We start from the raw sequence: 16,453 nt of genomic DNA, 5'->3' as shown, positions 1-16,453 counted from the left end.
GTTCCAGTCTTCACCATGTTGACTCAGTAATACAATGAGAATTGCTTAAAATTTTTGCCTCTGTCCAGATCTTAGTGTTTTGAACTATCAATAAAATACAGTAAGAGTCTAATATGCATTATCGTTGAAGAAAAGATGATGAATGTCATGTTTCTCTGTGCATGCTCTGAAATTAGAAATTAAATGGTGACTAGGAGAATAATACAGAAACAGCATGAACTTGAGACTTTGGAATCATTTCAAATTTTTCCTGTAACCCTAGAGCTCTAACAAATAAAAAAGACAACACTGTCAATTTTATTTAGTTTGTTGGCACTGTGCATCTGGGAATATCAGAATACATAATCTGGTTACCTAACCTATTAGAATTCATGGATATCCACTAGAGAATTCTTGGCTCTTAGGTTTTGTACAAAATATAGACTAAGAGACTTCAGTTTGGTTTTTTAGCATAGCATGGGTTAGATTTGATACATTCTTGTAAAGTGGTATAGTGCTAAACTTCACTTATATGCTCACCAAGGAATACTGCATTTTAAAGACTATTTTTCACAAAGGGAGAAATAGTGCTGTTAAAATGAGCAACAACTGAAGTCCCGCTGTTCACCACACCAAATGCCCCGCTCCCTTGCATAATAAATAGGAAGCACTCATTGACATCTGGTTCTTCACTGTCATGATAATTTCTCATGTGGAAATAAATCAGTCCTGGTCTCCTTTTAAAGAAAAGTATGGAATAGAAAAGCATTAAGTTTGAAACCAAACAAATCTAATTTGGCATGCTTTATATAAGCTATGTGAACTTAAAAATGATCTAGATTATCAGTCCACAAAATAGAGATAAAGCTGGCTTTTCCATCTGCGTTTTTGACTGCCACACTGAGAATGAAGACTGCCAGTGTCTGTGGGTTACACTGTTTAACAGGAAGCATGATGCAAACATGAAATATAATTGAGAAAGAGAAAGGGCACTGACACCGTCACTAGAATTCAGACATGTCTGAGCATGACTGCAGAATAGTGCAGCAATCCTCTCAGGATGTTATCTGCACAACAGGCATGGTGTCTGATAGAGCAGATGTCATGAAAAAGAAAAGGGTGTGTCAGGAATGACACTCTAAACCTAGAAAAACGTAAGAGGTGTAGTTACTCAACAGGGAAAATAGTAATTATGAGACCATTATCAAAAGTTTTCATTAAGTTTCTTTTCTGTTTCTACCCTTTTGATATCAGATAGGTGTCCACAAAGGGTGCTAGAAAAATTCTTTCTGGAAATTCTGAAAGGGATACCTTTTCTTGACTTTCTAACCTACAGATGCCTCCTCTAGTTCTTGGTTTATGGCCCCTTCTTGCTGACATTGTTGTTTCCATTTCTTTTTTTTGTTGTTTTGTTTTGTTTTTTGTTTGTTTGTTTGTTTTTGCTTTTTTCGAGGCAGGGTTTCTCTGTGGTTTTTGGAGCCTGTCCTGGAACTAGCTCTTGTAGACCAGGCTGGTCTCGAACTCACAGAGATCCGCCTGCCTCTGCCTCCCAAGTGCTGGGATTAAAGGCGTGCGCCACCACCGCCCGGCTGTTGTTTCCATTTCTATGATAAATCCCATCTCCTATGATTCAGACCCATCTTTCTTAATAGAAGGACCTTGTCATATCCTTACATTAAACCCACAGGATCCCTAAGGAAAATCTTCCCACTTCATGATTCTTAAATGCAAAGGCTTCTATAATATAACCTGTTCATTTGGGCTGTGTATTAAGATGAGGTTGTCTTTGTAAAGACATTAATTTTCCTTCATACATTTCTTACATCAAAATGTGGTCTTACCAAGATGCTTATTACAGAAAAATGGTGATAACTGTTACTTTATCTTACTTTTTAATGAAAAAAGATGTACTAGTTAGTTTTATTGTCAACTTGACAAAGTCTTGAGTCACCAGGAAGAGGCAAACTCAACTGAGGAGTAGAACTGTAGCCCTGTCTTTAAGAGATTGACTTGATTGACAATTGATATGAGAGGGTCCAGCCCACTCTGCACTGAACCATTCTTAAGACGGTGAAACTTGATTGAATAAGAAAGCTAACTGAGCAAACTAGAGAACAAACCAGCAAAAAGAGGTTTTCTCCATGGTTTCTGCTTCAGCTCTTGCTTTAGTTCCTGTCTTGACTTCCTTCAATAATGGACTGTGGTAGAAATGCAACCTGAAATAACTTTCCTCATTAAGTTGCTTCTTTGCTTCTGGTCATCGTGTTGATTGCAACAGAAGAAAGCTAGTTAGAATAAGAATACTCCACTTATTTGCCTAGATTACTTTCAAAATTTTAACCCTGGTATGACTTCTTTCATAAACTAGAAAAGGAAATTAGTGAAAGCTATCAAACAACATAAGAAATATTGCAAAGAATGTTAAGATCACTATGTGATAATAACAAATACATTATCCTGAGAAAGCCCCTATTTACATGAGAATTAAATTCTCACTAAAGGGAGAAGAACAACAAGCATGGTAAATTGAGAAATAGGTCAAGAATAAAACCAACAGAATTTGCTTGAAACTATATGAACCTATACATGGTAAGTAAAAGAGAAGGAGAGAGAAAGAGCAAGATGGGGAGGGAAAAAGAGAGAAAGAGACAGACACACACACACACACAGAGAGAGAGAGAGAGAGAGAGAGAGAGAGAGAGAGAGAATGACTCAGGCATCTCAGATGCAGTGGCGGGGCACAGACACTGTGGAGACACTGATGACAGCATAGAAATCAAAAATCTTAGTGATAGAGTTTGGTGAAAATAGAGACACAGTAGGTCATGAATGGACATAGGTTGAGGCCCATGTTATGATGATGAAAATGAAAGCAATGCTCAATGTAAAAATCACAAAGATGCTTAAAAAACACAGTTAATTGGAGACATATAAATAAAAATGATGTGGTCATTTTCTCATACAATCAGTGAGAGCAAAAGACTGGTAGTAAAAGTTAATGGCCTGATATTGATGTGTAAAATACTATGCCAGTCATTTAGCTGCCCTAAATAGATACAAGATCGTGTATTATTAGGGAGTTTGCAGAAAGGAAAGCATTTTTCTGCTCTTGTTGGAGAAATCAAGTGAAAATTGTCCTTAGCTTTCCAGGGAAATAATGTTTCTATTCTCTCTTAAAATTAAAACTGTGTCATTAGCATAACACAGTGATTACATATTTAAGTGTAAAGGAAAATAACAGTGATTTTACATCAAAGTGGATTCAGGAAGCTCACTAGAGCATGCTTATACTAATGGAAACAATCAGGCCCCATTTAAATGTCCTTAAAATGAACATCTATTAAATGAACTTTCTATATACATATAGCAAGCATAAAGAAGCAGACACATCTGTATGTTCCAACATAATATGAGCCTTCAAAATACATTGGCAAGTGAAAATACATTTGATATAGCAGATGTTCTTCTCCAAGCATACAAGTAGTACCAAACTCTCCTAGGATAAGGCAGGACTTTTGGTGCACCTGTCTAGCTTGACTATTGTAAAACAATATCATACTATTGATGCATGTCTGTACTTAAAAATATTTAATGACAAAAGCAAAAGAGAATCTATTAAAAATGACAGTGGGATGCCAAGGACATTTTTGCCTATATAAGTGTACATTTTTGTAAGGTGCTTCTCATCGGATAATGCCTAAGTAGTTTTCTTGATAATTGTGTGGGATTTTTATTGATGTGAAAATTGGACGTATTTCAGGAAAAAAGCGGTAAAGCATTTTTGAAATGCAAAGCAACGTAACAGTGAAAGACTTAAGGACTTTATTCAAGTGCAGTGTCACACTGCATCAATGCTAGAATGAGACTCCTTGCAAAACTACCTTTATCATTCGTTGCTTTAATAGAGACATAGAACGTTAAACAATAAAAGAAAGGTCCTCCTCTCTAGGTGCTGTTCACACTACTCAGACTGCTATGTGAAGCTATAGATAGATCAGGTTCAAAACATGTGCAAAGAAACAAAGCCTCATTGTCACGACACTTGAAACAATGTACGAAAGGAATAGCAAATGAACAGAGAATCATTTGGTCAGGAGGGAGGGTACTCATGGGACAAGCATTTTAAGACTACCACCTAAAGAACAAAAAGGATTTGTTTTGTGTGCATGCAAGTACAGAAAAGGATACCTGCCATTGTAAAAAACAAAAACATATGAATCTCTTTTTTAAAGGAATTATTGTCCTGTTTGACAGTTGAGACAAAGAACAAAGTTTTTGTTTTCTGTTTGTGTTAGGTTATCACCTAGAAGTGAAGGACGATATGATACTTCCTTACCTCTTGTCAGCTATAAACCCATTAATTGTAACCTGGTCTACAAAATACAAACATAAGAATAAAAAGTCACCTCCATGTATCACACAGTTACAGAGATGTCACCTGTGTACATGCTTTCCATTATTTTTCTGTCTTTGAGTCAGAAGAAGGTATAATTGCAACACAGCCTTGGAATCCAGGTTTCCGATGAGTCAGTTGACTATGGAAGAAAGTCCACATATATACAAAGCCGTGATTCTAGTGACTTTTTTCATGGCATGGATCTAGCAGATGAAGGTATCAAAATCAATAGGGTAAAATATCAATGTAGATACTTTTTGTCGATTGCAGTGAAATTGACATGTGGATGAAGGCTATAGGATCAGATGATACTTTCAAGTTTGGATTGCTTGTCTAAACAGTGCTGATTCTGAGGGTGACTCTATCAACTTTGTCCCATAGCTGACCACACAGAGGAAGACTGTTGCATGAACTTGTTTACTTACACTTGATGTTGTGTAGCAAAAATTCAGCTTCTTCAAAGTTTAAAACATTTTACTGTGGAATCTGATATAAAACAGCTAACATATTAATCCATTTGATAGATTTAGAAAGAGAAAGTTAGGAGATATGAAGAGGATAAGAGCAAGTACCCAACAAGTAATTTGATCAGACTTGAACCCAATGAATATCAATTTCAAGCCATGCATTTTCTTTTCTATTAACTTTCCATGTAACAGAAACAGGATTCATGTTAGAAATAGAAAGGACAAAAAGAAAAAAGTAAAGAAAAAATGGAAAGGACAGAGATTATGACTCAACCCATAACTGTGTAATTGGCCAGTATTCATGTTTGTGAAGAGGCAGTGTGTTCAATCTCAGGAGATGCTACAAAAGAAGCATTATGGAAAGAAAACAGTAGATGAATGTCAGAGGCAGATGATTTAAGGCTTCTTAAAACCTGAGATTCCATGATTCAGTGCACACTGGAAGCATTCAGATGGTGTTTATTACATAAACACTAGGCACTCAGCAGCAATTTGGGAGCCCTGCAGTCTCCTTAACAAGGTATAATAGAGATGCTAAGGAGCTGAGCCAGAAAAAAAATGAATAAGAAATTTAAGTAGACAAGTTTCAGCAAATGTTCCATATGCAAAGGACTGTAAGATTAAGAACGACAAGGAACTTGACTACAAACACAAAGGTTCAAAGGAAAGAAGTTTCAGAGGAGTTACTCAACTGTAGCAGCTATACTTCAATGACAACCGGGTGAAAATGGAGCCCATTTCTATTTGATAGCAGTAATAATGGTATATGATAAGGGGTGCAACTGTTATATGATGAGTTCTTTCGAGTTGTTTGATGATAATACTGTAAGGATGCTCTCATAATACATTCTGGTTTGGCTTACAGAAAGTTCATTTGCATTCTCAATTTAACTCCTAACAAATTGTAGTTTTCAGCATGTCTTTGTCCATCTAATCCTTAATAAAGAACGCCCTTTAAAGACTACACAGGAAATGATAATAAAGGAAAAATGACATAAAAAGACAATAACACCGATCACTATTCCTAAAAGTATATATTAGAGTAGATAAAGTAATTATTCACTGACTGTGTGTGATTCTTTAGTATAAAAGTGAGCTTCAATTAGAATTTAAAGGAAAACTTGGAGATATCACCAGAAAATGTCTTAAAGAGAACTGGGATTTTTAGGGAATTTGTGAAGAAGCAAATGCAGTGATCCTGGCAGAAGGTTCATTCTAAGGAAAGGAAATAAATAAGACCAAGGATTCAAGCCACATCTTGAATTGGGTATTGAGTATTGAGTACTTGATGGCTGGAGCAGAAAGTAGCAGAGGAATAGAAACAGATGACCCCACCATGAAGGAAGTATATAGAGCTTGGTGGTCTAAAGAAGAACATGTCATTTGGAGACATCATAGGGAGCTAATATAGAAGACTGATAGAAACAACTTTTAGGAGGTTGTTCTAGTCAGCAGTAGGTGTGGTACAGCAAAATCTTGGAGATTAGATCACAGTCCTGTTCTCCCAGTTTCACTTCCTATGCTTTCAGATATCCATGGTCAACTACAGTCTAGAAATATCATTGGAAAAATTCACAGGGAATTCATAAGATGTTTTTAGTAATTCATTTTGATTACCCTTTTTTTTGAGGTGAAGTCTTATTTTGTAGCACAGGCTGCTCTAAAACCCACCATGTAGCCCAGGCAGTCTTTAGACTCACAGCAGTCTTCTTGCCTCGAGCACTCAAGACCTAGGAATACAGGAATGCATCATCAATCATAACTGGCTTTAGAATATCTACAATTTAAATAATTTTAAGTATAATTTTTATAGTTATTCAATTTATTATTAGTTATCATGAATACATAAGTGTATACATATAGGAATAAACATAACCTATAGGAAATGGTGCAAGAGGTCAGAGTCATAGTTAATTTCCCCAATGTTAAGAGGAAACTGTAGCATTGCACTAATCAGGACATAATAATTTTGTCCAGAATGATGGTTGATGAAATATGGTTTTAGATTTGCACTGAGAAGACCTGCTAATGGACTAAACAAAGTGAGTAGAAAAAGAGTTAAGAAAGAAACATGATTCTGGGGCTGTGTTTGATAAAAAAATATGTTCCAAGAAAAGGAATCCTACAGGGCTAGAAAGTTGGTAAAGAAAGTGAGGAGTCAGAAGACACAGTGAGTCAAATTCTGTGAACACTTAAATCAACATTTGAGCTTTCATGTAGAAACAAGAAATAGACATACCAATGAAGATTTGAAGGAGGAAGTTGTAGTGTAGAGAAAACATTCAAGGACTTCAGCATAGGTAACTAGTATGGAAAATGTTGCTTCTGGCTAATTTCATCTGGGTGTGATTGAAAGTGAAGAGGGTCCAGGTATGAGTCTTGACTCCAACATGGCAGAAATCAGAAGTAAAAAGGAACAAGCCTAACAAACTGAATACACGGAGGAGGGGAACCAATAGCCTATACTGCTCTATGAGCAACTTCATGAGATGGAGAGGGGCAGCAAAGGGTCAGAAAAGGCAGTGAGATGACAGTGTTGTCTCACTATTTGAAGATATAGTTAAACATGGCTGAAGAGTTCTAGTGACAGTAAATAGATGCAGCTGGTCAAGTTGCAGCCACAACCAGGAAGCAGAGAACAATGGATGCTTATGGTCAATGATCTTTCTCCTTTTTAAACAGTCCAGAATCTAAGCTCAAGGAATACTACTATTAGGGTGGATCTTCCCACTTTAATTAATCTAATAAATATACTCCCTGATGGACACACATGGCATCTGTGATAGTTTGAATATAACTGGCTCCCATAATCTCAAAGGAAAAGACACTATTAGGAGGTGTGGCTTTATTGGAATGGGTGTGGCCTTGTTAGAGGAAATATGTCACTGTGGGGGTGGGTTTTAAAGTTTCCTTGCTCAGGATACTGCCCAATGTCTCAACTGACTTCCTGTTTCCCGTAAGATGTAGAACTCTCAGCTACTCTAGCACCATGTCTGCCTGCACATTTGCCATGCTGAAAACAGACTGAACCTCTGAAACTGTAAGTGAGCCCCACCAATTAAATGTTTTCATTGATAAGAGTTGTACTCATGGGAGCCTCTTCACAGCAATAAAAACCCCAAGACAGTGTGGTCCCATATGCCTTTAATCCCAGCATTCAAGAGGCAGAGGCAGGTAGATTTCTATAAATTCAGTGGTCAGGGTACAAGTAAGACCTTGTCTTGAGGGAAAAAAAAAGATATTATTTAATAAGCATGACCAAAGGTGAACCTAATGTAAATAATTACTTACTGGTATGTGTCTAGACTCCTGATTCCCAATCACATCAATTGACAGTTAAAACATGCTATCACATTGGCCTATTTAAGGCACAGGGTACAATGACAAATAGGACCAAGAGTTTCTCATATTAATAGGAAAGAAAAATGAAGAAGAGTCTTTTAAAAAGAGACAAACTTTTTTGGTGCCTTCTTGACTCACGTTATATCACTAAAGAATAGACTTCCTCTAAGCTGAATTGAGCTCTTTTGCTGTTAGCTTTACTTTAATCTCTGCAATTGTGCACAAGAGAGCTTGTCAGAGGATGTGTTTACCAATGGCATATTTTATTCAGTGGTAACAATGGTAGAAGAACATAGGAAAAAAGAAATATATATATATATATATATATATATATATATATTCAATCCCAACAAAAAGAAAAAAAATTACTAGAGATAGCAGTTCTGTTGACCTGTGTAGTAAAAAAAACAAAGGAGTCAACTAGAAGAGCTGCTCTATGCACTATATTGGCATAGCCATTTCTTAAGGGTTCATTCTTGACAACTGCTTCATTAGTGAAGCTATCGTGACATTTGTGGTTCTTTTGACATTAAAATGAACCTAACCTTAATTATAAGAACTAAACCTGCTAGTTGTGGTGATACATAGAAAAATTCCAACATTCAGGTAGTAGAGGCACAAGCAGGCAGATCTCTATGAATTAGAGGCCAGTCTGGTCTACATGAGGAGTTCCAGGTCAGCTAAAGGCTTCATGGTGGACTCTGTCTCAAACAAAAACTAAACAAAACAGAAACATAAATCAGTAATAAAATCACTACCCTTTGCATTCATTCTTTACCCCTTTTAAACTCAGGTAGAGAGGGGTCGTTTCAGGAAATCTGAACAGTCTTTAGGCTGATGGAGAAGGGAAATGTGAAACACAGGAGTCTATGTCTGAAGTCTGAAACACTATCTTTTGGGTATAAAATATTGTTGACAGAGATTTTTGTCCCACCCAGTACCACAGTTGTTCAGTACCAAAGAAACACACAGAGGCCTGTGTTAACTATCATCTGGTTGGCCTATGAGCTCAGGCTTTCTTATTAACTAACTCTTACATATAGCATTAACCCATAGTTCTCATCTGTGTTAGCCATGCGGCTTGGTACGTTTCATAAACAAGGCATTCTCCTCTTGCTTCCTCTGTGACAACTGCAGGCTGAACGTTTCCTCTTCCCAGAATTCTCCTGTTCTAGTCACCCCCTCTATACTTCCTGCCTGGCTACTGGCCAATCAGCATTTTATTAAACCAGTATAAGTAATAAATCTTTACAGAGTACAAGACCATAGTCCCACAGCTAAATATAATCCTATAGGCTACAAAGAGACCAAAATCTTTCTAGAGACTCCAAAATTGGGTTTCATGAACCTGTCCAGGATTCCTCATTTAACTGGAACTTAAAAAAATAGATCTCTAGCAAACCATCCCATCATCTGCATTTAGGTCTCAGTAGATCCTTACAGTTTTCTCCCTGGGAGCTGAATTCATGTTTTTAAAGTTCAGCTAACATGTTATCTTGAAAACGTTAATAAATACAATGAAGTTTTTTACTGCTGCATAAAACAGAAGGGGTAAGGAAAACACTATATGTTTTACAGTGTTTGAGATGGTATTCGATTATAGCCTGGGGCAATCAATGTGTCTTTAAATAGAAACTCTTGAGACTCCTCAAGCAGCAAATTCAATCATTTGTTCACCTACTCATCACATTTCTGTTCTACATTTGCCATGCACTGGGCTCATCTCTAGGAACTAAATAGACTCTTCAAATAATGGCCTACAATGTAAAAACCTATTCCACAGTGGAAGGGAAATGGAAAGCAAATATAGCTCATGAACTGGTGATTTCCCAGGTTCCTATCATATCACAATTACTGTGTTACAAAGGTATAGATATTAATGGTGCATTAAAATAATAATGATAAAAAGTATGAGGTGGAGAGTTTTTTTTATTTACAGGAAATTTAACAGGCTTGTCTATTACAATTATTATTTGGAAGCTAACAGAAATCCTGACCAAACTACTTTAGGCAAAACATTAGTAATAGAGCATAAAAGGATTTACTAAGTGTTAGATATTATAGTAAACACCTGTAATTCAAGGATTTGGGAAGCTGAAGCAAGATTATGGGTTCAAAGCCAGCCTGGTCTACTATGTGAGACTTTCTAAAGAAGGAAATAAAACAAATGAGTTTTTCAGAGTTCTAGATGAACTCTGAAACACCAAAATGTGTTGGGGGCTGTAAGCAACTTATTATGCTTGTAGCTGCTCTGAGCAAAACAACTTGCTTTCCTATGTTTACTGCTGCTCTGAGCACAAGACCCTCCGAGGTTCCTGATAGCAGGGGAGTGGTTTCTGGTGAGTTTTTCTGGGGCATAGCTATTAGTTAAGGATCCCTATATAAAGGATGGGTCATTCAAGGATGACCCATTTCTCTGTCTCTGTGTCTATGTGTGTGTTTCAATCCCCAGCCCCTTGCCGTGAATGGTCCTCTAGTGCAGGCCATATACTACAGGCACAGTATCATAGTACACATAGCACAGCTGCTACAGGACTGTAGTCCATGGAATAGCACAGATGATACATAAATGAACGTTGGTCAACGCATAGTTTGATATAGAATACTGCCATTCTTTCTCTGATATCTCAGTCCATATTCACTCTTACCTTTCCTTATCCTCTCCAACTCCCATGCTTCTAGTATCTCCCCACTTGAACAATGAATACAGCAAAAATAAATAAATAAACAAATAAATAAAAAAAATAAAGGGATCAGAGCACCCTACACCCAATCCTATTATTTCTACATGAATACCAGGAAGTATTCTTTCTTTATTCATAATTGTGACTTTGTGTGTTAATTTTAGATCACTCAAATTTTCCCAAAGAACAGTTTAACTAAAGACACTGAAGCTAGAACCTGACTGTGTAATGGTACTGCTGTGTCTCCAAATGAAGGGAATAGCTCATGTGAAACTCATCTGAAATGAAAATGCTGTAGAGAAAATCCTATGCTCATCATGGCCGGAAGAGTTCAAGTAACACATATTTAAAATGTGACTGATTTTGTTATTTTTTTCTTGGAGTCACACACAGTGAATAACCCTTTTTGAGAAAGCTGGGGAGTTCCCATAGTGATAAAGAAGGTAAAACATCCTATGCAGATATCATGATTATATTGTTGAAGGATGTCATATCATGGAAAATATTTATAAAGAATGGTTGCATTCTTAAAAGGGGTAGTTTCTTAAGCAGTAGATAAAAGATCCTGCCTCAATATTATTTTAATTTTGCAAGATGAAAGATGTGTTAGCATGTTGAGATGAACTTTTATAAACAAATACCCTAGCTTGCTAAGTGTGACCATCCTTGATGTTTTTATTGTACTTTTGCATAAATGTGATAGTTACCTTTTAACAGTATAATATGTCATTTTTAGGATTTATTTTATTTTATGTGCATGAGTGTTTTCTTGCATGCACATGAGTACCTGGTACCTGTGAAGATCTGAAGAGCCTTGTCAGACTCTCTAGAACTGGAATTTGAGATGGTTGTGAGCCACCATGTAAGTGCTAGAAATCAAATCTGGCTCTTCTGCAAGAGTAGCAAATACCTTTAACTGTAGAATCACCTCTTTATCCCTGTATATTTTGTTATTTTTGAAATCAAACAAAAATCAACCTTCACATTCAAATGTGGATGTGGGAGTTCAAATTCCCTTGCAAGGAAATCCTTTATGTTATGTATGCCTTGAAATACTTTTTCGGGAATACTAAGAAAGAACGTGTGTCAGTTCCTCTTGAAGCTGAACCAGAGAGTATTTACTCCCGGATTTTTACCTGCATCTCAAGGACTGTTCTACTCAATGTGACTCTCCTCCACACCTGTCAGAAGCTGCATGATGACAAAAGCAGACTTCCAGCCATGTATCAAAGCTGGATCTAGTAGGCCCTAGCATGGCCCTAATATAGATTATTTTGAGCAGCAAACAATTTTTCTAAGATACCCTCAACCATAAAAACAAAGATGTTCTTTTTTTGTCATTTTATAGTACCAATTTTAGCAAAATATAGTGCATACAAATACAAACAAATGGAGAAAATAAAACAAGAAAATTTAGAGTCGCGTTAGCAATGATTAAAGTTTAATATTTCGTCTGGATTTCTAAAAAATTTTTTTTCTGAGAAAGTAGTTGTGATAACAGCTGGCATACAACTATTTATTTTTGACATGTTTATTAAAGGCTAAAACTTCCCATTGCCATATAAGTCCATATGCCAGTGAAAGGTTTCAGGATGTATACATATGCTGTTGGTTCTTGACTGGTCCATTTTTTAAAATGAAAAGATCAATGATTATTTTTCATCGATATTTCTATCATTTCTGTCTTTGAAAATTACCTTATGCCTCATTGTAATACTGAAACATCTATTAAGTTTCTATGAAAACTGTAAGATATTATATGAGATTAATTATTAAAAGTTTTTCTGCTCAAAGGAAAGTGACCTTAAGAAAGGAAACCTTGTGTGAGAACTCATTTCTCAACTCTGGGATCCCAAATAAATTTACTGTAAACCCTTGCATCAGGTTTCATTTCCTGGAAGAATCCAGTCAGATATACCCCATGGAGCCTCCCTTTATATCGGAGAAAGAAAACAGTCTCAGTGTAGCAAGCAGATTCAGCGTATAGTCGCAGACATTTCTACTAATGAAGAATTCAGAATTCAGAGTTAATTAGGGAAGACTTAATGAAGCAGATCATGCTTAAACAAGAACTTGTACATGGAAGAGGATGGGTTTATAAGGGGTAAAGGGATAGAAGAGCTCTTAGAAACCAAGTGTGGGAAGGGAAAGGGCCCCTGCAGTTCGAGAGATATGAGGATGCTTAAATTAGTTTAACCAGTTTTCTTCAAATTGTTAAAAGAAGAAGAAGACAGGATTGAACCATGAGTCAACACATGGGACAGAGGCAATGCAAATCCGTAATGATGCAATAAACAAAACTGTGGACAAATGATTCTCCTAGTCAGTTTCAATTGCCAGCTTGAAACATCACAGAGTCTCCTGAGAAGGGTGTCTTAATTAAGGTATTACCCAGAACAGACTAGACTGTGGCCTTATGTGTGAGAACTTGTCTTGGTCCTTAATTATTATTATTATTATTTTGGATTTTTGAGACAGGGTTTCTCTGTAGCTTTTTGGTTCCTGTCCTGGAACTAGCTCTTGTAGACCAGGCTGGCCTCGAACTCACAGAGATCCGCCTGCCTCTGCATCCTGAGTGCTGGGATTGAAGGCATGTGCCACCACTGCCCGGCTTGGTCCTTAATTATTATGGGAGTGCTCAGTCCAGTGTGGGCAGCATCACCCCTGTGCTGGTGATCCTAAGCTGTATAAAAGAATGGGTCATAGAAAAAGACAGGGAACAAACCAACAAACTGCTTTCCGCTGTGGCTCTTTATTCTGGATTCCTGCCTTAAGGTCTTGCCCTGACTGCCTTCAAGAATGAAGTGTGACTTGATAATATAGGAGAAATAAACTCTTTTCTCTTTCAAAAGTTACTTTTCATCAGAATGGTTTATTGGAGCAACAGAAATCAAACCAGAACAGTGAAGAATGCTATAAAAATGCCACACAAAAACCAAACAAACAAAAAGTGGCCATGAGAGTAGATAGCAGTAGAAAGTATATTTTAAATAAAACAAGCAAAAGATATTCTGAAAATATGACATCTAGTGCAAAATCTAAATTAAATAGAAAAATGAGCTATGAAAGCACCAAGAGACAAATCCTTCTAAAACCAAAGGACATTAGGCTCAAAGGCTCTAGAAAGGGTCAAAATTATATACACAATGAGGAAGAAGAAAGTCAATCTAAGTGAAAACAAAGGGACATGGTAACTATTACAATTTGACCATATGAAATATAAGTAACATCATCTTCTTGGTAACTTATTAAGTATTGCTGTTATCATCATCTTAATTAGGCATAAGTGAAATAGTAATCATGGGGGAGATGAGGAACAAGTTTGTGGTCTCACTTTTAGGCCAATGTAAAAGATACCTGGCTCCAGCCTTGTCATCTTAATCACTGTCCTATTCTGAAACACCTTTAAATATTAAGAGGCAGTGCAGATGCTTGTATAAATGAGTGTGGATCTCAAGAGAAGAATGGGTCAATGACATTAACTTATAATAATTGAGGCTAATCCATAATTTTTAAAGCTGTGTAATGGGATGAAGTCTCTGAAGGCAAGGGCTGGGACACTGGTTCTATAAATGGTCAGATATTTCTAGCCCTGTAGGCTGGCATTGTCTCTGCCAAAGCTACTCAATCCTGCCATTGTAGTTTGAAGCAGCCAAAGATGGAAATAGATGAATGAGCTCGGCTGTGCTCTTCGACAGTTCTGTTTTACAAAGACGAGCATTGGAGGAAGATTTGGCCTGTGCTCTTTATTTCTAGATATAGTCTCAGGGAGTTAAAGTAGACAAGGACACAAAGGGCACTCCACTCCCCCATTGCTGAAAAAAATGGGGGGGGGAGGTTGGAAAGAAACAGGAAAGGAGAAGGAGGAAGAATGGTGTTCTAGTTTGTGTCTTGTTGCTGTGGGGGGGAGACAAAAATCAATTTAGGGAGGAAAAGTTTCATTTCAAGTTACATCTACTTTTTGTTCCAGCTGTCACAATTAATTATGAAAGGGAAGTGAGGGGCGAACTGAAGCAGAAACAGTGGAAGAATGCTGCTGTTTGACTTACTCTACAGCTCATGCTTAACTAACTTTATATATATCCCAGGCCCACTTGTCAAGGGAAAGTACCTTTTACAGTGGGCTGGTCCCAGCTACCTTGATTGTCAGTTTAGATAAATCCCTTACGGACATGCTATAGGCTAATCTGATCTGGGCAACTCCTCAATTTAGGTTACCTTTCCCCAGGTGGTTTTAGGTTGTATCAAACTGACAATAAAATCTAAGCAGTTCAGGAGGTAAAATAATTAGGAGGAGAACAGGTAGATAGAAAGCCATGAGAAGAAACCTAAGAGAGAGAAAGCTTGTGGGGAACAAAATACTCAGGACAGGAGAAGAGGAACTGAACCAAGCCTTCTTAACAATCTCTGTTCTTAGAGACAGTAAAGTATGCCGAATATAACGATCATTTGTGCAGTCACTTCAGAGTACACCCTATACAATACCACATATGATAATACTGTGCTATTATAGAATTAGCTTTTTTTAGGCATACACAAATATCATATAATTTTAAGTTCAGATAAAAAAATGCTGACATCAGCATATGTACAGAGACCTGAAAAGAAGTTAGGCATGACACCATGCTCTTCTTATCCCACAGTTGGAGAGGTAGGGACAGGAGCATTCCTGGGTTGATCTCAGCAGCAGTCTTTGTAGTAGAATCTCTGAGCTCCAAGTTCTGGAGATTCTGCCTCAAAAACAAACAAACAAACAAATAAGGATTGAGGAGGACTGTGAGCATCTACTTCTGGCTTCCTCATGGAGGCAGGCCCATGTACCTCCCAATACAATGTCTTCTGCCTCACACATACACAGAACAAAATTAAAAACAATACTGAGTAATTCTAAATAAGTCAGTGATCTAATAAGAAATGTTGTCAGCAATGATCTGGCACATTATTCCCCCCCCCCCATATCAAATCCTTGCGGTCAAGCTGTTCTTTTCAAAACAGCTTCCATTTTCATTTTGGCGATTTCCTCACTGTCCTACTCATCCTGAGCATGTCAATGACATATCTTAACAAACATTGCCCATACAGCCAGCCTCTAACAAAATTTTTGCTTTAGACTCAATCTCTTTAGCACATCCTACATATGAGAAAAGTAAGCAACTAAAGACATAAACTAGCAAGAAACAGCAACAAGGTATTGTAGGGAATGAACAGGTGCATCTATGGAATCCGGGAAGAATACGTAAACTGCTCATTCTGCATTGGGAAGTACCCTATGTGGTTTACTATACTAACTCCTTTAGCAATAACAAAGGCCCTTTGAGGCATGCGAAACATTAATATTCTCACCTTAGTTAAGAGGAAACTGAGGCTCAGGGGTTTTGAGAAACTTACTCAAGCTTATAAAACTAGAAAGAAGTGAAGCAAAAATGTGAGACTAGATAGTCTGGGAGTCCTTCGTGTACAGGTTAGGCACAAGTTCAGACTAAGGCATTAGAATCTTAGCAAGTCCAGTCCTAGAATACATTCTATTTGTGACGCTAAACTGGAAGACATTCTACTTGTGACACAGACTTTTGCTTATATAATCT

This window comes from Chionomys nivalis, chromosome 1 (genome assembly GCF_950005125.1).
Source record: "Chionomys nivalis chromosome 1, mChiNiv1.1, whole genome shotgun sequence".
Lineage (NCBI taxonomy): Eukaryota > Metazoa > Chordata > Mammalia > Rodentia > Cricetidae > Chionomys > Chionomys nivalis.
Note: the sequence above shows the minus strand (reverse complement) of the source record.